General features: G+C 38.7%; 1 protein-coding gene and 1 pseudogene across 1 annotated transcript in view; both read left to right on the top strand.

Moving 5' to 3' along the window:
• Sdk1 (sidekick cell adhesion molecule 1) overlaps window positions 1–24,396 on the top strand; it is an 827,695-nt gene that overhangs the window by 361,540 nt on the left and 441,759 nt on the right. The window lies entirely within an intron of this gene.
• On the top strand, window positions 5,768–19,514 carry LOC147822698 (large ribosomal subunit protein uL2 pseudogene; annotated as a pseudogene).

Raw genomic sequence — 24,396 nt, 5'->3', positions numbered from 1 at the left:
GCACATAAGGAAAAACAGAAAAAATAGGACTTTGTACTATCTGTGATTTCCTACATCCAGTGGGGCTCTTGGAACTTATCCTCTATGGATAAGGAACCTGCTGTGTTGTTACTTATTTGAATATTTCAAATACAAGAAAAGACTTTGGTTGTATTATTCTCTTGGTGTTAGTTCAAGAAAATCTTGCAAAGCAAAATGGCATTTTTTGTTTCTGATTACTTTCATACCATCTGGAGGCATGAAAATTATTTCCTTAATCCTTTATGTGAACTAGAGTCCAAGTTCTTAATGGCAGAAGGTAAAATGGTACTGATGCAACAGCAGTGAGATAAACACTGTGAGGTGACTTGTAAGTTAGCAGGTTTTAAGGGTACCATCTCAACGTGTCCCAGTGCTCTTCACATTACATCATATTACAGAATGTTTGGAGCATCGGAACGTTTCTCAGTGTGGGACTTGGAACAAAGGGCACATCTTCTCCTAGTTCCTTTCCTTACCTTACATGTTAGTCCTAACCGTAACAAGCCCAACTCTGTGGATAACCCTCCTAGATTCCTTTTATCTATTTCAAAGCCCCGTTTTAATAGGAAGAGAAGGTTATGAGGGGTGAGACTGTTTATCTTGTGGCCCTGAGAACAGAAAGGTGCTGACAGGAACTGCTGCAGAGAGGGTCCTGTGCTCACAGGCCCTGGGATCAGAGAAGGAAGAATCCAATAGGTGTGACAGATGTTTCGCTTTTGGTGTCCACCAAATGTCTCACAGGTAAATAGTATTTAACATTAAAATTATACATATGCAGGCTTGTATGTCAGTAGATGTGTGTATGTGTATATATATATATATATATGTGTCAGTATGCATGCTTGATTTTATTTTGATTGTGAAGGAATACATAATTATGTTATTTTGTTCCTATATTTTAAAATCTGTTTTAGTGGTAAAAATGCTTTGACCCTTGCTCATGTCTCAAGTGAGTAAAATTTTAATACTGACTTACAGAGTAAAATTTTTAATGACACATTAAAAAAATGAGCATCTATATTTTTGTCTTCAAATGAGGTAATTTTCAATACAGTATAAGAATTTGAGGCATATTTCATGCATGCTTTTCCTTCCTTTTTGAGTTTTAAAGAATTATGGAAGTACCGTTTATGCTGGTGCTATAGTTCCTTGATTTGGGGCTTGTCCTCAGGGTTTTGTTAGTTTACTTTCTGTGACGTTCTGTTCTAGAAAGCTGATCCTAGAATTGAGGGATTTGTACACCACCACAGTGAAAAGATGAGAAAAGAAGAGATACTGTTAGACCACATCGCTAGAGAGAACGTGTGTGTATGTGTATGTATGTGTGTGTGAAGTGTGAGGTAACCAGCTTATTCAGTTGGCCCCAGATTTTCCCTCTTTAGCACTGAACATCCCCTCAGTCCTTGGCTACCCAAGATGGTTGACTACTCTTCTTGTTTATAGCTCCTGTGGGTATAAAACTTGCCCTATTATAATTGTGTCTTTTCCCTACTAGTGTCAAAGGCTCTATATCTAAAAGGGAGAGTGGAAAGTAGGAATATAAATCTTAGATCAGCTAACTATACTATAAATGCTAAGCAAGGAAGAAATATTTCCTGAATAGAACTGAATGTATTTGCAAAGCAATTTTCTTATTAATGTGTTGTTGTTACTGTAGGAAGAAGATACACTTCCATGGCTTGTGAATTTGAGAAACATTAACCATAAGATCTTCCCTGACCCCTGGCATCTCATCTTAGTCACATATACCTTTTTCATGCATGTGTCTTTCCTTCCCCTTTATTCTCCTCTGAACAATTATTGAAACATACCTGTTGTGTTTAGCTTGGGGAGCATTTACTACTTTGCCACAGGAAGACATTTGTCTTTCCTCTGAATGGGGTGCTTGTCAAAGACCTGCATGCCTCCAAGGGAGTGTTTAACACAAGGCAAATCAGAGGGGGCCAGTGAGCTGTATCACTAGGTCCACACCATCATAGCTATGGTAATGAGAATTGCTAGGCTATTAATTCCCCCACTGCTCAGGGCAGCTCCAGCTAAAAGCAATTGTGGTGTAAAAAAGTATAATGACAAAACCTAATGTATGTACTGTGATCCCCATATGTATATTTTCTTTTGGATATCCAATAGCTTTTTCTGTTGTGCTTATAAGTTTGAAAAATAGAAATGGTATGATAAAGCTTTTGATATGCTTTGAAATCTACATGAGTTCTAACAACTTGACATCTTGGTTGTGACTTTCACAAAGGAACATTGTCTCTAAGAAACAGAAAATGTTACTTTCATTTTTTTCCCTACTTGAAAGATGTTATTGATTTTAAAGGACAGCTTGTCAGTTTCAGGAAGTATTGATATAACCCATGTCCTCAGCACAATGCTAAAGACCTCCATAACTGTGGGTTCTTTTGATTCAGAGATCCTTGAATTTACATAAAAGAAGAGAAACAAATTAATGATATAAGTGTCTAAGAACAAAAGGACTTTTTCTTTGTTGTTATTCTCACTTCTGTGAAAATTTATGGGCCCTTCATCTGAGACTTAAGGGCCAGGTGCACATTCCCTCCATCCTTCTTCTACTGACTGTATGTAATCCCCTCTTTCTCTACCCTCACCCCCACTTTATAGAAATGTCTCTCTGCACTACTCCCACCTTACTTTACAACTAACACCCGTACCAAAGGGAACACTTGGGCAAATTCTGAAAGTTCTTTTAAAGAGAAAGCCTCACATAAATCCATCCACTGATTACAATAATAAATAATTCTGCTTTTATTTCTTCTCTAACTCCTCAACATTAAATCCAGTCAGGATGAACTTTCTTGAGAGCTAGGATGGACTTTTATTCACCTTTGTATCTCTCTTGTATGGCATAAAGCACCACACATGTTGGTACTCAAGAAATTTTTGTTGGTTGAGTAAGTGCATCTTTGTCTTGGGCCTGGTAAGTTAATATTTTTGCCTTTGTTTCCTTTTTTATTATGGGGAGAGAGGGACAGAATGCTAACATGCAGTGCAGACAGTTGTGGTATCCTGTGGTCCTTGTGGGCATAGAGAGCCACTCCCTGAGCAGAGGCTCATTCTCCAGCACTGAAGCCACAGCATCTGAGGTCTTTGTTTTTTGCACCTCTTCTCCAAGACTCTGGAGACAAACATGGCAACTTATTCAAATTTGAATTTTTTTTATACTAATCTTCTGTTAAAGCACATTTGCAGAAACAAAAAAATCAGTGAGCAAGTGCATACTTTACTGATGTCAGTGGAAAGGTAAGCTGATTTATTCTTTTCCTTTCTCAATATTTCAGGATGGAAATGAGAGATAAATGTCTCATGATTCCTTTTATCTATATCTGCTGTAAGTCACAAGTAGTGTTGGCTGGTGCAGTGCCTCATACTTTCTGAATTTGAAATTGTAGTGGGATTTTAATTTATTTTTCTGTATAAAGTCTTGTATTTTGTTGTCTGGCTACTCTTGTAGTTTGGAAAATTTTATGATAGTGACTTGTTTTCTCCATTAACTGCTCCTAGTAGAAAAAGAACTGATAAAAGAAATAAAATCCTAGTGAATTATGACATATGCAATTTCTTGTGCTTATCTTTTTACCTTACCAGATTATTCTGACCTAACTGTAGGTAATTCTCATTTGAGAAATATATATTCATGAAGTTTTTTTATAACTATATTATTATCAAACCACATCTTTGTGCAGAGAACACTCTGCAGCTTCTACTTATTCCATTATTATAATAACACCATTTATTTCTTTTTTTTATGAGTAATTTGTATTACAACATTGAGGCCTATAATGGTCTTTTAAATCTAGCTTTTGAAAAATTGGAGCTAAATGAAGAACTGTAAATAGCTGACTCACAAGGAAAAGGCAAATGCAAGTATCACTGATGATATGAGAACATACCCTACATTAACTTTGGGGATTTTGTGTAAATAAAATAATTTGAGAGCTTAATATTCCCACAGACTTTAATCCATTACCCTCAGATTGGTTTGTTCAGCTAAGATATGAAGGCACAGTGCATTGAGATTTTAACAATCAAAATATATGAGTGCAATGTCATGTCTTGTCTTTTTTGTTTCATATAAACTAATTTATTTCAGAAAAATATCTCTGTGAAATTGATAAATACAATGTATAACATTAAGAGAAAAGTTTTAAACTTTCCACTCTCTCATAATGGATACTTTTTTTCTCCTTGAACATCTCTAAATATCAACATAGTTTACCAAATAAACCAGTGTTTTAGTCATTTTTCTGTTGCTGTAACAGCATGTAACAGACTGGTTAAATGGTAAATAAGAGAAGTTTCTTTGGTCCTTGGTTCTGGAGGATGGGAGGTCCATGGCAGCCTTCTTCCTGTGTCTTGGCATGGTGGAAAGGCAATCGGGTGTGTGTGAACCAGAGAGGGGGAAAAAAGCACAGGATGTTTTTCATTCATCAGGAGCCCATTCACTGGATAGTGGCATAGATCTCTTCATGTGGACAGAACCCTCACGATCTTGTCACCTCCTTTCAGCCCTACTTGTTGATACAGTCACAGTGGCAGTTAAACTTCATGAGTTTTGGAAGAAACACTGAAACCATAGCAACCACTGTCATCTTCAACTGTTGACAGTGAAATCAGTCCTCTTCCCCAGTCTTCCTATTAATATCCATTTTAACTAATGTATTCATCATTTTCCCAGTCAGAAAATTTCCAAACTTGACTCTTCTTAAATTTCTTTCCCCATATTACACTAACTATCCTATATATTCTTCCTGGCTGCGGGAGAGGGCTAATTACAAAATATATGTACATACCTGCAGAGCGGTACATAAAACAGATGTGCTTACCAGGACATGGTCCTAAGCATCCATGAAAGCAGCTCTTATTCTAACAGGGAGCACCACCAGCAGACCCTGCACCTCCCTCTCAGGTCTCTTACTCCCCATTTCTCCCCAAGAGTCTCCCCCTTTGTGGTGACACTTTCGGACTTTCATTATAGTTTTAGTGCTCACATCTTTTACCACTTCTTTGGCTTTTGTGTAAAAGGAATCATGGAGAATGTACTCTTTCCTGTCTTGTTTCTTTAGTTCAATATGAGGTTTTGGAAATTCATCCTGTTGTCAACTGTACTTTCTTTATATCGATTGCTGTATAGTTTCCTGAGTGTGACCATGCGACTGTATATCTGTTCTGTGACTAATGGATGTTAATTTTGTTTGCAATTGTAACTGTCATCAACAACTGCGCTATGAATATGCTTGTCTTGCTTCTTTACTCATGGAGTCATTGGGTCATAGGGTCTATCTTCAACTTTGCCAGATATTCAGCTATTTCAAAGTTACTGAACCAATTTACATTCCCACCATTGTCATGGAGTTTAATACTTCAGCTCTTCATCAGCACTTGATATTGTCAGATTTTTACATTTTGTCAATCTAGTGGTTCATGATTCTTTATTGCTTTCTGTTCTTTTCCCGACATATAAGAAAGTTCCACTTGTTTCATATAATTTTGTCTTTTTAACCTTCAAATATTTTGCCAATTTTCCTTGTTGGGTTATCCATATTTTTCTTATTGGTTTGTAGGACTTCTTTATAGATAACTAGGCACAAATCCATTGCTTACTGTATTGTTCAGCTTATATTTTCCTAGTCTCTGTGGCTTGCCCTTTCAGTCTTCCTCAGAGCTTCTTTTAAATGTGTTGAGTTCTACTTTCAGTGCTGAGAATAGACATCCTATGGGCAAGATGAGTGATTCTTCATCATGTCCAGAATCAGATCTTCAGTTCTACACCTCCCAAACTAGGGTTTGTTTCTTTTGTTTTTCGTTGGTTTGAATTCTTAGTCTTTATCCTACTCAGAGGACTACACTTTGCAATGAGGAACAGCACCTTACAATGCACATTTGGTTTCTATGTATTCTTTAGGCCACTCTATCTCCAGTATCAGAGTATCTAGGAAGCTACATTACTATTATAATGTTGTTTCTATACAGACAAAAGGAGCCTGATCATTTTAAGAAATACCTATTCTGGGTTTCCTCTTTCGGCCAAGCTCAGGAGCAGATCTGCCACCTTGGGCCGCGTGATCCGTGGACAGAGGAAGGGTGCTGGCTGTTTTGCACGCATGTGAAGCATCGCAAGGGTGCTGCTTGTTTATGCACTGTGAACTTCACAGAACGGCATGGCTATATCAAGGGCATCATGAATAACATCATCCACGACTTAGGCCGCAGTGCTCCACTCGGTAAGGTGGTCTCCTGGGATCCGTACTGATTCAAGAAGGTACGGAGCTGTTCATCGCTGCTGAGGGCATCCACACGGGCCAGTTCGTGCATTGCAGCAAAAAGGCCCAACTTGGGCCAGGAATTTAGCTCAGTGGTTTCACCGCCTGGTGCACAAGTGCAAGGACCAGAGTTCGATCCCCGCTACCAAAAAAAAAAGCCCAACTCAACATTGGCAATGTTCTTCCTGTGGGCACCATGCCTGAGGGTACCATTGTATGCTCCCTGGAGAAGTCTGGGGACTGGGGCAAGCTGGCCCGAGCCTCTGGGGACTATGCCACAGTCATCTCCCACAGCCCTGAAACCAAGGAGATCCACGTGAAGCTGCCCTCGGGTTCCAAGAAGGTCATCTCTTCTGCCAACAGAGCTGTTGTTGGTGTACTGCCTGGCGGTGGCAGAATTGATAAACCTATCTTAAAGGCTGGTCGTGCTTATCACAAGTATAAGGCAAAGAGGAACTGCTGGCCATGTGTGCGGGGTGTGGCCATGAGTCCTGTGGAGCATCCCTTTGGAGGTGATAATCACCAGCACATTGGCAAACCCTCAACCATCCGCAGAGATGCCCTGGCAGGTCGAAAAGTGGGTCTCATTGCTGCTCACCAGACTGGGTGACTCCATGGAACCAAGACTGTGCAGGAGAAAGAGAACTAGAGGTGAGTGGCTCAATGAAGTTTGTCCTTGGGGGAAAAAAAGAAATACCTATTCTGAGCCATAGTGAAGCAAGACCCTGTCCTGTCTCTACAGCAGTCTACTTGGTAGTCTTCTGTGAACCCAATTCAGTTTCTTTTTCTTTCTTGGATGAAGCCAGGGAAATACAGCCAAACCTTTGTCCTGTGAACTTCTTTTTGCAGAGCTATGTGCAGACCCACCCTGACTCCACCATCTGCCACCCTCACTGGATACTTGCTGCCCTAGGAAGAAGAGCATACAGTGGAGTGAACTTTTCATTGTGCTCCTACAAGTGGCCTTTTTCCTCCAGATTGTTACCTGTGCTTTATTCTTTCTCTGGTCCCACCATTTGAAATTTGATTCTGGCTCTGTCCACTTACACTGTTTTACCCTGCTATAAAAAGTCCTGTGTTTTAGGCAGAATAGTTTACTTACTGTTTTTTAAACACATCTTGTTTCTTTTTCTTTACCTTTGATTGATTTTATCATTTCTCCAGGGTGTTCTGTCCCCAGGTTCATTTAATCTGTAACTTTATTTATTTATTTATTTTTTTAGTTTTTGTCTTTGTTTTTTTCTTTTTGGTACCGGGGATCGAACTTGGGACCTTGTGCTTTCAAAGCAGGCGGCAGAACCACTGAGCTAAATCCCCGGCTAATCTATAACTTTAAAGAAATCCTATCTGTTGACATATAATGAGCCCTCCAGTCATTCTTCCTTTTCTAGGAAGTGACTTACCTTCACATTTCCTGCTGAAGGATAAACCCTATGGGCCATATTTGAGCTCATGATTCCTTCCTCTGATAGCAGCTAATTGTAGATCACAGATAACAGGAATTAATCACTAATCAGAATCTTTAAAGAACTCTCTGCTATGAAACCATAAAGCCTGTAGAATCATTTCTTGGAAAAACTTGAACTACATATGTTCTGAACTGACAGGGCTGCTGAGGAGAGATGGTCACTGAGAGATGCTATTCTCCAGAGGGTGGTAATGTGGGAAGGAGGGATTACAAGCCCAAGAGGCAGAGAGAAAGCCAGGTAGATAAACACAGAAGCAGACAGGAGAGTAACAGAGAGTCAAGGAAGGCCACCCTGCCGTTAGTGGCTTAGCAGTCCCCTTCCCAGTCTGAGTCCCTTTGAAACACAGCTGCGCTTCATGTTCAGGAGCCCTGTCTCTTTGTGCTTTGCCCATGGCCATAAGCCAGTGAGCTCATTAGGGAAAAAAGTATTCTTCCCAGCCTTTTGCTCCAGTCTTCCTCTCTTCAGAGGTATCTTGCTTCCCTTTCATTTTAAAAATGAATGTATAAAATTCACTCTTTATGATGCACAGTTCAGTGAATTTTATCAGGCATATACAGTCATTGATACACTCTCATAATCAAGATGTAAAATAGTTCTATCACCTCCCAGAATTGTCTTATGACCCTTGGGATGGAGCTACCAGGGTCTACTTAGGGTTGTTGTGTGACTAAAGGAGACATGTGGATTGATAGCATATTGTGAAGCCTCTGAGGTCACATCTCTGGCAGTCACCCCTTGCTAACACATTCAGATGCTTCCTCACCTCACATAGTCAGCGTCTTACCTCACCTGGTCAGTACTAATTTACCTTTCTGCTCCAAAGGACCCCACATTTTGGGTGGCTCAGTTCATATGTTATCCTAGTTAGTTTCAGGTGTCCTCTTTTACTGCTAGTTTATAAAATAAATTACATGGTCACCCCTTGGTGCTCAGTAATGTTTTCTGGAAAACCTTCCCTGATTCCAAATAGTCAGGTCCCCTTTTATTTGTTCTCAGGGCACATCCTGTACTTTTTTTACTGTAGTCCTCACAATCATGAAAGTGGGTAACTTCTAGGGAAGTACTGGGTGGTTGGTTTTCCTGCCAGGCTGGCAGCAGTCCTTGGACCAGCACCTAGGCCACCTTTCCTCATCAGTGGTCCCAAGTCTTGGTGCTGTTTGGAGTCATTGTTAGTGCAAAGATTAGAACACCTAACTGGAATGTGACCCAGCCTTCCACCCTATTTCCGATATAAAATATCAAGTTATTTCACCTCTCTGAGCCTTCCTCAATTTCTTTATCTTGTAAAAGGAGAAAATTGGACTTAACGTTCTCTAAAATTCTTTTTGACTCTATTATGTACATCAAGGACATTTCTTACCTATTTTCTTTTTTTTCCCCCTTAAATTCTTTATTGGTACATTTTAGGTATAAAGTACATTTGCATTTATCATTGGGTACTTGTACCTGTACATGATGCATCTTGGTTCTTATTTTTTCCCCATTCTCTGCCCTCCCTTCACCCCCTCCACCCTTCCCTATGTAAAAGACTTTGTTTCCTTTTTTTCCATTTCTCATAATTTTTCCTTCCCCTGCTTTCCTTTCCCCTGCCCTTCCCACTTCCCCTACCCCATTGGACCATTGTTCCTATTTTGCATTATCGATTATTCATTCTAATCATTGGTACATTTTAGGTATACAATATAATGACATTCATCATTGGAAATTTGCACCTTTACATAATCTCTCTTGGTTCTTATTGTTCCCCCTTCCCCTGCCCTCCTTTCAACCCTCCATTCCCCCCTATTTACAAAGACTTTGTTCCATTTTTTCATTTTCTCATATTAATTCCATTCCTTTCTTTCCTTTCCACTACCCCTCCCAATTCTGCTTCCCGTTTGCTCCTTTTCTTCCTATTTCACATTATCTATTATGCCTTTTAGTCCTTATTTACACTTTCAGTTTCTCACACTAGAGAAACTATTTGGTATTTACGCATGTGTGTCCTATTTATTTCACTTAAGAGTTTCACCTCAGTGTGCATCCACTTAGCTATAAATGTCTCTGATTTCTCGTTTTTTATGGCTGAGTAGTACTCCATTTTATTAAAAAAACACATTTTCTTTATCCAGTCTCCAGTTGATGGGTATTTGGGCTGCTTCCAAGTTTAACTATTACAAACTGTGCTGCTATGAACATGGGTGCACATATATCACTGTGGTATGATTCTTTTAATTCTTTGGGGAAGATACCCAGCAGGGGAATGCCTGGGTCAAATGGGACCTCTAGTCTTAGTTCTTTGAGGTATCTCCATACCGATTTCCACAGTGGTTGCACCAGTCTACACTCCCACCAGCAGTGGAGCAGGGTTCCACTTTACCCACAGCCCCACCATTATTAGTTGATTTCATGATAGCGGCCATTCTTTCTGGGGTGAGGTGGAATCTCAGCGTTGTTTTCATTTGCATCTCTTGAATGACCAGTGATGTTAAACATTTTTTCATATGTTTGTTTGCTAATTCTACTTCTTTGTCCGAGAAATGTCTGTTCATTTCAGATGAACATTTTCAGATTGGGTCTATAAATTTGGGAAGTCTGATCTTTTTAAGTTCTTTGTAGATTTGAGATAGTAAGCCTTTGTCTGAGGAAGAGCAGGTGAAGATTTTTTCCTGCACTGTGGGTTGTCTACTCACATTGCTGGTGGTTTCTCTTGCTATGCAGAAGCTTTTTAACAAGAAGAGATCCCACTTGTTTATTGTTTGTGCTAGTTCATGGGCAACTGAGGTTTTGTTCATAAAATCTTTTCCTGCACCAATGTCTTCAAGAGTTCTACCTAACCTCTGTTCCAGCCGATTCAGCGTTTCTATTTTAATATTTAGATCTTTAATCCATTTCTATTTTAGTTTAGTGCATGGTGAAAGATATATTGTTCCAGCACTATTTATTAAAGAGGCTATTTTTCCTTCAGTGAGGGTGTTTGACTCCTTTATCGAAGATGAGGTGGCTGAGTGTGTCTGGAGTTGTTTCAGGATCTTCTAATCTGTTCCATTGGTCTTCAGGTCTGCTTCTTTGCCAGTACCATGGTGTTATTATCACAGTAGCTTTGTAGTATAGTTGCAGGTTGGGGATTGTGATACTTTCTGCCATGTCTCTGTTACTCAGAATTACTTTTGCTATTCTGGGTCTCTTCTTGTTCCAAATGAAATTTTGGATTGTTTTCTCAAGGTCTGTGAAGTATGCTGCTGGGATTTCAATTGGGATTGCAGTGAATCTATATAGCAGTTTTGGAAGTATGGCCCTTTTCACTATGTTGATCCTTCCTACCCAGGAGCTGGGGATGTCTGTCCATTTTCTGATATCATCTTTAATCTCTCTTTTCAGAGTGCTATAGTTTTCAGGGAAAAGGTCTTTGGTTTCTTTTGTTAGGTTGATTCCTAGTTATTTCAGTTTTTTGGATGCTATTGTGAAAGGAATCGTTTGCCCTATTTCTTTCTCAGTGAGTCTGTTGTTCATGTAGAGGAAAGCTATTGATTTTTGTGTGTTGACCTTGTGTCCAGCTACTCTACTGAATTTGGTTATTAAGTCTAGAAGATTTTTGGTGGAGTTCTTGGGGTCTTTTATATAGAGTATCATGTCATCTGCAAATAATGACAATTTGACTTCTTCATTTCCCATCTTTATTCCTTCTATTTCTTTCTCTTGTCTAATTTCTTTGGCTAATATTTCCAAAACTATATTGAACAGAAGTGGTAATAGTGGACATCCTTGTCTTGTTCCTGATTTTAGTGTGAAGGATTTCAGTCTTTGACCTTTTAGTATGATATTGGCTGTTGGTTTTTCATAGATGGCTTTTATCAGATTGAGGTAGAGACCATCTATTCCAATTTTTTGTAGGGTTTTTATCATAAATGCATATTGGATCTTGTCAAATGCTTTTTTTGCATCTATGGAGATAATCATATGGTTTTTGTCCTTGGCTCTATTGATATATTGTATTACATTGATTGACCTGTGTATGTTGAACCATCCCTGCATCCCTGGGATAAATCCCACTTGATCAGGGTGTATGATCTTCTTGATTATCTTGTGCATTCTATTTGCCAGTACCTTATTAAGGATTTTTGCATCTATGTTCATTAGTGATATTGGCCTATAGTTCTCTTTTTCAGTTGAGTCTTTCTCTGCTTTGGGGATCAAGGTGATGCCTGCTTTCAGGAGTGAATTAGGGAGTATTGGCTCTCTTTCAAATTTGTTGAAGAGTTTAAACAGTAGTGGCAGTAGTTCCTCTCTAAATGTCTTTTAGAATTTGCAGTGAAGCCATCAGAACCTGGGCTTTTCTTTCTTTTCTTTTTTTTTTTTTTTTTTTTTTTTTTGGTACCAGGAATCAAACTTGGGACCTTGCACTTTTTTTTGTTTTATTTTTTAAAAATTCTTTTATTGATACATTTTAGATATACAGTACATTTAGATTTATCTTTGGTTGCTTGTACCTGTACATGATGCATCTTGGTTCTTATTTTTTCTCCATTATCTGTGTGCCTTTCACCCCTAAACCCTTCCCTATTTACATACTTCGTTTTCATGGTTTTTTTCTTTTCTCATAATTTTTCCTTGCCATTCTTTCCTTTCCCCTTCCCCTCCCACCACCCCTACCCTGTTGGACCTTTTCCTATTTCAAAGTATCAATTATTAGTTATTAACCCTTTTAGTCCTTATTTACACTCTCAGTTTCTCACACTAGAGAAACTATTTGGTATTTACACATGTGTGTCCTATTTATTTCACTTAAGAGGATAGCCTCAATATGCATCCATTTAGCTATAAATGTCTCTAGTTTCTGGTTCTTTACGGCTGAGTAGTAGTCCATTTTATTAAAAAACCACATTTTCTTTATCCGGTTTCCAGTTGATGGGCACTTGGGCTGTTTCCAAGCTTTAGCTATTACAAACTGTGCTGCTATAAATATGGGTACACATATATCTCTGTGGTATGATTCTTTTAATTTTGGGGGGAAAATACCCAACAGGGAAATAGCTGGGTCAAGCGGGACCTCTAGTCCTAGTTCTTTGAGGTATCTCCACACTGATTTCCATAGTGGTTGCACCAGTCTGCACTCCCACCAACAATGGAGAAGGGTTCCTTTCTCTCCACATCCCCACCAGCATTTGTTATTGGTTGATTTTTGATACCAGCCATTGTTTGTGGGGTGAGGTGGAATCTCAGTGTTGTTTTCATCTGCATCTCTCCAATGATCAGTGATGTTGAACGCTTTTTCATATGTTTATTTGCTGCTTTTACTTCTTTGTCTGAGAAATGTCTGTTCATTTCAGATGCCCATTTTTGAATTGGGTTGTTGAATTTGGGGGGGTCTGATTTTTTTCAGTTCTTTATATATTCTAGATAGTAGTCCTTTGTCTGAGGTACAGCTGCTAAAATTTTTTTCCCACATTGTAGGTTGTCTCTTACCTCTGTTGGTGGTTTCTCTTGCAGTGCAGAAGCTTTTCAATAAGATGAAATCCCAGTTGTTGATTCTTTCTGCTAGTTCCTGTGCTACTGAAGTTTTGTTCATAAAGTCTTTTCCTATGCCGATGTCTTCAAGAGTTCTACCTAACTTATCTTCCAGCAAGCTTAGTGTTTCTGTTTTAATATTTAAAACTTTAATCCACTTAGATCTTAGTTTAGTGCATAGTGATAGATATGGATCTAGTTTTAATCTCTGTTAGGTTGAAATCCAGTTTTTCCAACACTATTTATTTAATAGGCTATCATTCCTCCAATGAGGGTGGTTGGCTCCTTTGTCAAAGATGAGGTAGCTGAGTATGTCTGAAGTTGTTTTTGCATCTTCTAATCTATTCCACTGATCCTCAGGTCTGTTTCTTTGCCAGTACCATGCTGTTTTTATCACAGTAGCTTTGTAGTATAGCTTCAAGTTGGGTATTGTGATACCCCCAGCCATGTCTCTGATGCCCAGAATTGCTTTTGCTATTGTAGGTCTCTTCTGGTTGCAAATGAATTTTTGGATTGTTTTCTCTAGTTCTGTGAAGTATATTGTTGGAATTTCAATCAGCATTGCTTCATATCTATATAGCAGTTTTGGAAGTATGGCCATTTTCACTATATTGATTCTTCCTACCCAGGAACAAGGGATATCTTTCCATTTTCTTATATCCTCCTCGATCTCCTTTTTCAGAGTGCTGTAATTTTCAGCATAGAGGTCTTTTGCTTCCTTTGTTAGATTGATTCCTAGATATTTCATTTTTTGGATGCTATTATAAAAGGAATTGTTTCCCTAATTTCTCTCTCAATGAGTCTGCTATTTGTGTATAAGAAGGCTATTGGTTTTTGAGTGTTGACCTTATATCCAGCTACTCTACTGAATCTGTCAATTAAGTCCAGAAGTCTTTTGCTAGAGTTTTTTGGGTCTTCCATATAAAGTATCATATCACCAACAAATAATGACAGTTTAACTTCTTCCTTTCCTATCTTTATTCCTTTTATTTCTTTCTCTTTTCTAATTTCTGTGACTAATGTTTCCAAAACTGTGTTGAACAGGAGTGGTGATAGTGGGCATCCTTGTCTTGCTCCTGATTTTAGTGTGAATGTTTTCAGTTTTTGACCATTTAGTATGATGTTGGCTGTTGGTTTTTCATAGATAGCCTTAATCAGGTTGAGATAAAGACCTTCTATTCCAATTTTCTGTAGGTTTTTTTTTTTTTATCATGAATGGGTGTTAGATTTTGTCCAATGCCTTTTCTGCATCTATTGAGATGATGATATGGTTTTTGTCCTTGACTCTGTTAATATAGTGTATTACATTTATTGATTTATGTATTTTGAACCATCCTTGCATCCCTGGGATAAATCTGACTTGATCAGGGTGTATGATCTTCTTGATGACCCTCTGTATTCTGTTTGCCAGTATCTTGTTGACGATTTTTGCATCTATGTTCGTTAGGGAGAATGTCCTGTAGTTCTCTTTCTGGGTTGTGTCTTTCCCTGGTTTTGGAATCAAAGTCATACTTGCTTCTAGGAATGAGTTTGGAAGCCTTGCTTCCCTTTCAATTTCCTTGATGAGTTTAAAGAGTAATGGTATTAGTTCTTCTTTAAATATTTTGAAGAATTCAGCAGTGAAGCCATCAGGACCTGGGCTTTTTTTGTTGGTAAATTTTTTATTACATTTTCTATTTCACTCATTGTAGTTGGGGTGTTTAGAATTTCTATATCTTCTTCATTTAACTTTGGCAATTCATATGTATCTAGGAATCTGTCCATTTCTTCTGTGTTTTCCATTTTATTTGAGTACAGGTTCTCGAAGTAGGTATTGATGATCCTCTGGATTTCTTCTAGTTCTGTTGTGACTTCCCCTTTTTCGTTCTTAATTGCATGGATTCAAGTCTTTTCTTTCCTTTTTTTGATAAGGTTGGCTAAAGGTTGATCTGTTTTATTCTTTCAAAAAACCAACTCTTTTGATTCATTGATTTTTTTGTATCGTTCTCTTAGTCTCCATTGCATTGATTTCTGTTCTGATCTTTATAATTTCCTCTCTTGTGTGGGCTTTGGGTTTCTAATTGTCTTCTTTTTCTAGGAGTTTGAGGTTCTGCATTAGATTATTTATCTGATATTTCTCTCTGTTTTCCTAATATGGGCATTCACTGCTATGAATTTCTCACGTAGGACTGCTCTCATTGTGTCCCATAGATTCCTAAATTTTGTACTGGTGTCGTCATTTACTTGTAGAAACTAATTTCTTCTTTAATTTCCTCTGTGACCCATTGGTTGTTCAGGAGGGTCTTATTCAATTTCCAGGTGGTTGTGGGAGTTTTGCAGTTTCTCATGTTATTGATCTCCAATTTTATTGCACTGTGGTCTGATAATATACAGGGGGTAACTTCAGTTCTTTTATATTGACATAGACATGTTCTGTGAGCTAGCATGTGGTCTATTTTGGTGAATGACCCGTGTGCAGCTGAAAAGAATGTGTGTTCTGATTTTGTGGAGTGGAACACTCTGTAAATATCTACTAAGTCCATTTTTTCAATAGCTTGGTTCAGTTCTAGAATTTCATTGTTAATTTTTTGTCTAGATGATCTGTCTATTTGTGATAGTGGGTTATTGAGGTCCCCCACTACCATTGTATTAGTGCTTATTTGGTTTTTCATGTCCATTAATATGTGTTTTGTATAGTTAGGGGCATTCGTATTTATGATTGTCATCTCTTCCCCTTGGATTGTTCCCTTCACAAGGATGTAGTGACCATCTTTGTCTCTCTTAATTAGTTTTGGTTTGAAATCTACTTTGTCTCCAAATAAGATTGCTACCCCTGCTCTTTTCTGGGTTCCTGTCGTGTGGAGAGCCGTTTTCCATCCTTTTACTTTCAGTCTATGAATATCTTTTTGAGTTAGGTGTGTTTCTTGTATACAGCATATTGCTGGATTTTGCTTCTTAATCCATTCTGTCAGTGTACTTCTTTTGATTGGTGAATTGAGTCCATTAGCATTGATAGTTATAATTGATAGTTATTGACTCATCCTTGTTATGATGTTTTACTGTTGTTGACTCATTTCTTTTTCCCCCTTTCCCTTTAGTTTCTTACCTTGTCTGGTGTCTTCTCTCTGTTGAGCCTCATGGAGTTGTGACCTTCATTTCCTTTTTCTAGGATATTGCTTAGAATTGTTTGGAGTGCTGGTTTGGTGTTCATGAAATTTCTCAGGTGTTCTTTGTCATGGAAGTATCTAATTTCCCCATCAATTTTGAAAGATAATTTTTCAGGATACAACAGTCTAGGTTGGAAGTTATTTTCTTTTAGGGCTTGAAATACTTCACTCCATGCTCTCCTTGATTTGAGGGTGTGTGTTGAGAAGTCTGCTGTGATTCTGATGGGCTTTTCTTTATAGGTGATTTGTTTCTTTTCTCTAACTGCCTGTAGGATTTTATTCTTCTGTTGGGTTTCTGGGATCTTGACAATTATATGTCTAGGTGTAGATTTTTTTTTGATCATGGCTGGGTGGAGTTCTATATGCCTCGCTTATCTGTATGTCCAACTCTCCTCCTCTGTCTGGGAAGTTTTCTACTATTACTTCTGTGAACAGTTTTTTTATGTCATTTGTACTTTCACCTGCATTTTCATGGACTCCTATCAGTCTTATGTTATTCTTCTTTGCATCATCTAGCAGCTGTTGAATTGATTTCTCATGATCCCTTACAATTTTTAAGAAATATCTGTTTTCATGGGGACCTTGCACTTTTGAGGCAGGCAGTGGAACCACTGAGCTACATCCCCGGCCCGACCCAGGCTTTTCTTAGTTGGTAAGTTTTTAATTACGTTTTCAATTTCATTGATTGATATTGGGTTGTTTAGAATTTTTTGATCTTCTTCGTTCAACTTTGGTAATTCATACGTATCTAGGAATCTGTCCATTTCTTCTGTGTTTTCTATCTTATTGGCATATAGGTTCTGGAAGTAGGTATTGATGATCCTCTGGATTTCTGGTGGGTCTGTTGTAATTTCACCCTTTTCATTCCTAATTGCATGGATTTGGGCCTTTTCTTTCCTTTTTCTGATAAGGTTGGCTAAGGGCTTCTCAATTTTGTTTATTCTTTTGAAGAACCAAGTCTTGGCTTCATTGATTTTTTTGTATCGTTCTCTTAATCTGCATTGAATTGATTTCTGCTCTGATCTTTGTAATTTCCTCCCTTGTATGAGCTTTGGGTTTGTCCTGCTCTTCTTTTTCTAGAAGCTTAAGGTTCAGCATCAGGTTGTTTAATTGGGCTGGCTCTGTTTTCCTAATATGAGTCTTCAGTGCTATGAATTTCCCTCGTAAGACTGCTTTCATTGTGTCCCACAGATTCTGATATGTTGCATTGTCATTGTCATTTAATTGAAGGAACTGTCTGATTTCTTCTTTAATTTCCTCTGTGACCCTTTGGTTATTCAGAAGTGTGTTGTTCAATTTCTATGTGTTTATGAAATTTTTGCAGTTTCTTTTGCTATGGATCTCCAATTTCATCGCTCCGTGGTCTAATATACAGGAAATAACTTCAGTTCCTTTGCACTTACTTAAACATGTTCTATGAGCAAATATGTGGTCCATTTTGGAGAATGACCTGTGTGCAGCTGAAAAGAATGTGTATTCTGATTTTGTGGGTGAAACACTGTAAACATCTGTTAAGTTCATTTGTTCAAGAGTTCAATTGAGTTCTAGTATTTCATTACTCATTTTTTGTCTAGTTTATCTATTTGTGACAGTGGGGCATTGAGGCCCCCCCTGCAATTATATTAGTGCATATATGACGTTTCATGTCCATTAGTATTTGTTTTATATAGTTGGGTACACTAGTGTTTGGTGCATAGATATTTATGATTGTCATCTCTTCCTCTTGGATTGTTCCCTTTACAAGGATGTAGTGTCCTTCTTTGTTTCTCTTAATCAGTGTTGGTTTGAAATCTACTTGATCTGCCAAGAGGATTGCTACTCTTGCTTTTTTTCAGGTTCCCTTCTCATGGCTATTGTTTGCCACCCTTTAACTTTCAGTCTATGAGTTTCCTTTTGAATTAAGTGTGTTTCTTGTATGCAGCATATTGTTGGATTTTGCTTCTTGACCCATTCTGCCAGTGTATTTCTTTTGATTGGTGAATTGCGACCATTGACATTGATGGTTAAAATTGATATGTATTGATTCATCATTGTCATGACTTTTTCTTTTTGTTGTGTTCTCCCCCTTTACATTTAATTTCTTGTTGCGCCTGATGAATTCATTCTGCTTTGCTTCCTGGGGTTGTGATCCTCACTGTCTGTTCCTAGGCTATTGTGTAAAATTCTTTGGAGTGCTGGTTTGGTATTCACGTAGTTCCTAAGGTGCCCTTTGTCATGAAAGTATCTTATTTCTCCATCAATTTTGAAAGGTAGTTTTGTAGGGTACATCAATTTGGCTTGGAGGCTGTTTTCCTTTAGGGCTTGAAATATGGCACTCCAAGCTCTTCTTGCCTGGAGGGTTTGCATTGAGAAGTCTGCTGTGGTTCTGATGGGCTTTCCTTTGTATGTGATTTGTTTCTTTTCTCTCACTGCTTGTAGAACTTTGTTCATCTTTGGGGTTTCTGGAATCTTAAGTTTTTATGCCTATGTGTAGATTTTTTTTTTGATCAAGGCTAGTTAGAGTCCTATATGCCTCACTTATCTGTATGTCAATTTCTTTTCCCCTGCTTGGGAAGTTTTCTGCCATCACTTCTGTGAACAGTTTTTTTATGTCATCTGCACTCTCTCCTGTTTCTTCATTGACTCCAATCAGTCTTACGTTATTTTTCTTTGCATTCATCTACCAGCTGTTGGATTGATTTCTCATGGTCCCTTACAATTTTGAAGCAATTTTTCTTTTCCTGGTCACCAATTGCAATCTTATCTTCTATATCTGAAATTCTGTCCTCACATTGGCTCATTCTGCTGTGTAGACTTTTAGTGGAGCTTTTAATCTCCTGGAAATCTGTTTGCATCTGTTTTATGGGGTCCATTTGTTTCCTGTGTTAGGCTTCCATCATGTTCCTCAGCTCCTCTCTAGATTTATTAATCATGTCTTGCACTATGGGCTCAATGTCTGCTGTTATCTGAGAAGTTCTTTCTGATTTCATTTTTTCCTGATCTTCTTTTGTTGCCAGTTCAGCGAGTCTAGGTGGTTGAGTATCAGAGTGTTCCATCTCATTTCCCTTTGGGGTTGCTGCAGGTGATCTGGTAGTCTGGTTTTGAGACTTGTTTATGTGTCTTCTCATTTCAACGGGGGTGGGCAGGGGGGGTGGGGGGGTGAGGTGCTGCTCACCTCCTCTGAGCTCGGAGCATTGGGAAGGTGGCTCAGGAGCCCCTTTCTCTGGGCCAGGAGCCCCTTCCTCTCTCTTACCTATTTTCTAAGGAGTCATACATTAGTCATTAATTAATCATACATTCTAGGAAGGATGTAAAATCAACATAGATCTCCCCAGACAGAATAACATACTTTGTTGCCCATTGACTGAAGCCCTAATTGTTGCCCTTTTTCTTATGGATTCCTAAATATGTAAGCTGTGATGCTATCATTTTTCTCCAATACATATGAGAAAATACAGTCTCTATGATTATAGTTATTCCTGTACCTATTAATGAGTTGAAGACTGAGCTAATAGGGAAAAAAACCTAAATTGGTATTATTTTAAATAAACTTATCTTTTCCCAGGCAGTTAGCTAATCAAACATTTTTGTTGTTCAGAAACAAAAATAATAATTCTCAGACAGTCTTATAAAAACCCTAAAGTAGAAATTAAGAGTAGGAAATTAAATCCGTCAACAACAGTGGGAAATAGTGTAACCATTTTGTAGGATCTTTTCCCTTCCTGTTTTCTTGGGTCTTTAGTAGAACTGTGGGATTGGGAAGGTTTTTGTTTGTTTCCTTGCATGCTTATGTTTGTGTCAGTAATGTGAGGACCTCTGCAGAGCTGACTGCACCCTCAGCTCATGAATACAGATGAGGAAGTAGATTCTAGCTCAAACCAGGAAGCCCCTGAACCTGAAATGTGCCTGTTCTGAGGTCAGAGCAGTCTCTTGGAAGTCTTCCTGTGCTTTGGTATATGAGATCTTCTGAGGCATTCAGAAAGTCTTCTTGGTCACTGTGAAGACAGACCATCTTGTTGTGAGTGTTTCTCTAAACTGAAGGACCATGGGAGTGAGGTCAGGGACTCTCTAAGGAGTCATCTACAGTGTGCTGAAAATAGAAACATCCAGAGTGGGTCTGAGAGCAGTGCTGAGTCATGAGCAACCAATGTGCTTTGGGCAGGTGGCTTATCCACGCACCCTCAAAACCTGACGATGTCTTGGCTTTCTTAGAAGTAGGCCAATACCAAACAGTAAAGCTACATTTATACTTGGACCAGAAGCTCCTGAGGGGAAATTGGAGGCATTGCTCACAAAGGTAAGGTATATAGGTGAAGAGGGAAGGTGAGTCCAGAAACAATCTTGCTTACAGGTTTTGAAATGAGATTTCCTTGATAAAGGAGGTAATGTGGAGAAACTGAACGGGGCACGTGCTTCTTTGCAGTTTAAGCCAGACTTACTGACAAAGAGGTTTCCCCATTCCCTCAACATATCCAGGCCTGCCTAGCCTGACACTTCCTCTCAAACATCTCAGGAATTTTCTTTGTTCTCAAAAAGTTTTATTACTTCTACCTCCCAGCAAATTATAAATGAAATGTGGCTCTGTGCACTGAGTTTGCTGTCTGTAATACCTGATAACTGATGAATTTACTGGGCCCAGATGACATGGCTGTATGTAACCGATGCAAAGTGGTTAACTCCTGCAAGTCCACCCCCCTCTCAAGAGTATAACCTACTTTGTTCAACCCAAAGAGGTTGTAGAGAAGTCCCAGACTGACCTGCTCGTGTTACAAATAAAACTGTACGCTTTGCCTCTGAAACTTCTGGGTGTGTCTTCCATTCTCCTGCACTATTTGTGTTAAGTTGTAGACGCTAGAGCTGTATATTCTAGCTAGCATTTTGCCACTACAAAACAAGAAAAAAAAAAAAAAAGAAAGCTCTGTGTGTATAGAGAGCACACTTGTGCCCAAAAAGCTGCTTGGGCTGAGGACCTATCTAGAATGATCGTGTAACAAAAGCTCCAGCTTGTGAAATGGTTACATTTTTTCCAGGTGCATCCTTCACTCTTCCTTGAAATGATTCCAAATAATACCCTTTTTCTTTTTCTATTATTTTAAAAGACTAAATATTTCTTTTTACTTCTTTTAGCTATATGCCAGCTTTTGCGAATAATAAAAAAAATTCTAAAACTCCTACAGTACTTTTTGTAGCATTTGATCAATTTATAAGAGAGAGCTTCCTAAATTTCAGTGGTACACTAAGCTTTTCAGAAAATAAGTTCCAGAGGGAATTGATTTTTATCTGCAATACTCTCATCCTACAGACAGGTTATTGACTACATTTGATAGAATGGAAGTGTAAAACGAGAATGAAGCATTGTGGTAGCAAATCCTACAGGGGCAGTTCATGATCAACGGGATTGTTCACGGGATGGAAAGATCTGAGAGCTAGACAGTGTCAATAGAGAAGAGAGGTGAAATGAAAGCATTAGTTTTCTGAAAGAGTCTTTTCCCTGGAGACACAGGGTTTTTGATGACTGGCTCTTGCTTTCTGTATACTTTCCATTTCTAGTTTTCATCCGCTTCTGTGAATATCTCTAAACTCCTAATAATTTATAATCAAACATTTATGTTCAAATAAACACACAGGCTTACCACAGCCTGTCCTGGTGTGCTTCCTTATGAGGTGTGAAGAGGTGTAAGAGGCTTGTAAGAGCCTTTGGACTCATCTTACTCTTTTGTTTCTGTCTCAAGTTAGTTCGAATATTCTGCTTTCCTAATGTATTAGGTAGCTTTCTTCTCCTGTGAGAAGCCCGAAGACCTACCATCAACGTGGAGCTTCTCTCCAGGGCTGTATTCCTTGCTGCTTTGTGGATATGGTTGCTGGAATAGACTCTCTAGCAGATGAAAGTATGTACTCCAGGGTAGAAAGATGTATATGTTACTTTCATTTGAAAATTTGAAGACCAATTTCTAAGTACTTCTTCTTGAATATTGCGATCCTTATTGGTGAAAGTATTTTAAGTCATCAAAGGAAATTTCATTTCATTAAAACTCAGAATGGAAATTTTGAAAATAAGGGGTTACCACAAGGAGCTTTTTAGTAGTTGACAAGAGGAGATTTATTTGATCATGGAGTTTTAAAGGGTTATGAAGTCTTCAATTCTCCAAGCCAGTGATGGAGAGCCTTTCAGAGTTACAAACAGCCCACTGTGCATGTGTTGTACCATAGGTTTGCCACCACTGTACTAAGTTATGGAAAAGACAACAGGAGAGCAAATATCTATGGATGAACAGATTGAGGAAATGTGGACTGAAAGACTGTCAATACACATATTGAAATTGTGGGTAAAGAGCTATGCCATTGAAAATGATGAGACAGAAGTTGATACCAACCATGAAGGTGTAGTGGGTAATAAAACTGGATGACATAAGATTTAGAATTGGGGCTGGGGGCATTAGAAAATACTGAAGTGAGAAGAAACACACATTCCAAGAAGAGGTTGACAAAGCAGGGGTTTTTTTTCCCCTTAAAGTGATAGTGAGGATTAAACCCAAGCCCTTCACAATGAGCTTCATACTCCTGCTCCCCTTTTCTTTTTTTCTTGGAGGCATGGTCTTGCTAAATTGCCCAGGCTGGGCTCAAACTCATCCTCTTGCTTCAGCCTCCCAGCATCCTGGGACTATAGATGTGTACCACCACTCCCCCCAGTTTAAGAAAGAGACTTTCTGAGGTTGGACTGTGAGTCTCAGAAAGCTCAGTGGAAGTGGTGAAGGAGTTTGGATGGATGAGGCATGCTGTAGGGTAGGACCTGTTCCGTTTAGGGATTTGCATGTGGGAGGTGAATGATGCACTGTGAATCAAAGGCTTTACACCATAAATGGGGACAAAGACAGCTATGTATTGTCAAGTAATGAGTAAGTGGCCCTTTGCAGAGAAAATTTTTGATTTGTACCGTTTGCCAATTTCCATGGTGTTAATACTCTCCACTACAGCAGATTTCAATTTACCCACATGACATTAGTCTAAAAGAAGTAGAACAAAGAATCACAAAGTTGGTTTTTGTGAACCAGTAGAAGCCAACATTAGCACACACTTGAGAAGGCATAGATGGCAGAGATCAAAAAAGACTGAGTGGTAAGGAGAGGGGCATTGGTGTCCCTCTTGATCCTTATGGCTGGAGGGACAGTGGTCTGAGGAGCAACAGCCTTCTTGGTTTTTGGGCCAAATAAAACCAAATCTGTTTCAGATATAGCTCATAGGCCATAGTTGGCAACCTTTTGCTCTAGACTTCATCACGGCTGAGACTGTCCAGTTGGAAGTCTAATAAGTATCTAAAATTCTGGTCTTCCTCCATGTTCCAAACCTGCCCCATACATGGCCCATATCATATCATTGAATGGCAACTTTGGCTTCAAATTTTGCAGGCCAAAAATCTTGCTGTCATTTTTGGTAGCTCTAGCTATCTGTCACCCACAGTCAAAGAAGAACTTGTTGGTCTTCCCTTCAAAATGTATTTGGAATCCAGCAATTTGGTCGTTATTTTCTGTGCTGTCACTTTGGACCATGTGACAGTCATGTACAGTAAAGATTACTATAATAGCTGTTAGTCTCTGGTCATATATTCTCCCCCCGCCTTTGTGGTTCTCACCTTTCATATTGAGCTACATCCTCAGTCCTTTAAAAGGTTTGTTTTTTTTTAAAATTTTGAAATATAGTCTCATTAAATGTCTCACAAAGTCACTGTTTCCTAGGCTGGGTTCAAACTTGCAGGCCTTCTGCCTCAGCCTCCCAGAGTCCTGGGGTTATAGGTGTGATCTAATGACCCAGCTTAGATCTGATATTCTTGCTTCCATATAATCTATTTACCACTCAGCGATCCTTTTACAACACAATTTAAATAGTGATGCTCTTCAGACTCTGCAATGGCCTCCCTGCTTCACTTAGAATAAAGGCTGAAGAGCTTACAGTGGCCTACGAGATTCTACTCAATCGCTTCCCCATACCTTCCTAACCTCTCTGCTTCTCTCC

This window comes from Heterocephalus glaber, unplaced genomic scaffold (assembly GCF_053883595.1).
Source record: "Heterocephalus glaber isolate CG9 unplaced genomic scaffold, H.glaber_assembly_v1.0 deba00001610, whole genome shotgun sequence".
NCBI lineage: Eukaryota > Metazoa > Chordata > Mammalia > Rodentia > Bathyergidae > Heterocephalus > Heterocephalus glaber.
This window is presented reverse-complemented; position numbering and strand designations above follow the sequence as displayed.